Below are 1,774 nucleotides of genomic sequence, written 5' to 3'. Positions count from 1 at the left end.
GATGCTGTATCATTTCTTTGAATGATATTAGTTTGAAATAACAATTCTGTGGCATTTATTAGCAGCATAGGGATATGCTGACAAAAGAAAAAAAAAAAAAAGGACTTTGTTTCCTAGGGGGGAAGATGTACATAGATAAGTAAATTTTTAAAATTTGGATCTGATGGATCAGTGATTTCTCCTTTTATAATAATATCTTTTTATTTTTCAAAATACATGCAAAGATAGTTTTCTACATTTACCCTTGCAAAATGTTGTGTTCCGAATTTTTCTCCCTCCCTGCTCTCCTCCATCCTCTGGAAGCAAGTAATTCCATATAGTTAAATGTGCAATTCTTCTAAACATATTTCCACATTTATCATGCTGTGCAAGAAAAATCAGATCAAAAGGGGGGAAAAGGGAAAGGGAAAAAAAGCAAAAAAAATAACAAAAAAGGCAAAAATACTATACTATGATTCACATTCAGTCTCCACCGTTCTCTGTCACTGGATGCAGATGGCTCTCTCCATCACAAGTCTATTGGAATTGCCTTGAATCACCTCATTGTTTTTGTTGAAAACAGTCCATCCTCTATAACCTTGTTGTGTACAATGTTCTCTTGGTTCTACTCATTTCATTCAGCATCAGTTCTTGTAAGTCTTTCCAGGCTTCTCTAAAATCCTCCTGCTGATCATTTCTTATAGAACAATAATATTCCATTACATTCATATACCACAACTTAGCCATTCAGCAACTGATGGACACCCACTTATTTCCTAGTTCCTTGACACTATAAAAAGGGCTGCTACAAACATTTTTGCACATGTGGGTTTTTTCCCCTTTTTTATGTGAACCAGTGATTTCAATCATTCATTAAATACCCCTTACTGAGTGTCAGACATTGTAAAGGTGCCAGCCTACCTCCCAAAACAAACAAAAACCTCCCACAATTCCTGCCTTCTATGAGCTGACATTCAAGGGAATGAACCAATGAAATTGCTTTGGAGAAATTGGTTTGAAGAAGTAGTAATTCTGATTACCACTTACTCTTGCCTGGGGCAGAGAGCTTAATCCACTTTTCCAGAGACACAGTAGGTACTTGTTCAAAGGCAAGATTTGAACTAAGATTTTTCTAGATTGCTATGCCATAACTGCTGCACTTAGCCCTTTCATATCCTAACTTTCCCTTATGCAGTTTCAAAATATCACAAGCTGACATAAAAAATTAAATAGGAACTTTGCGGAGTTTTGCAAAAGCTGCAGATGACATGATAATGAAATGACAATGAAAAATGGATAATACAGAAAAGGTTTAGAAACTCAAAATACACAAAATATTCATATATAATATCAATCCAAATTTTACAATAACATTTTGTAAATACTCCATAAAAGAAAAAGAAAAAAACTCAGACTTCTTCTTTGGGATAAAGAGAACGGCAAAAATTTTACATGGATTTTCCAGATTGCAAGGGCAATGCACCCCTAACTCTGGCAAGTTGGTACTTGGCAACTTGGATGGGAAGGGAGATTGGGGATCAAGAAAGATATTCTGCCATTTGCACCTACATTGCAATATAGAGAAAGCTAAAAAGGGAATGTGGCAGAATGGATATTACACTTGAATTGGGCACCAGGAGACCTCAATTTGAATCCTAGATCTGCCACTAATGAACTATGTGACCTCTGGCAGATGATTTAATTTTTTTAGACCTGGAAAAAGCACAAAGATTTGGGTCAGATCCTATCTCTGACATGTATAATAAAAATAAACATTTATTAAGCACTTATTATT

The sequence above is a fragment of the Sminthopsis crassicaudata genome, chromosome 6 (genome assembly GCF_048593235.1).
Source record: "Sminthopsis crassicaudata isolate SCR6 chromosome 6, ASM4859323v1, whole genome shotgun sequence".
Taxonomy (NCBI): Eukaryota; Metazoa; Chordata; class Mammalia; order Dasyuromorphia; family Dasyuridae; genus Sminthopsis; species Sminthopsis crassicaudata.
The sequence above is the reverse complement of the archived record's forward strand: the minus strand, read 5'-3'. Positions refer to the sequence as shown.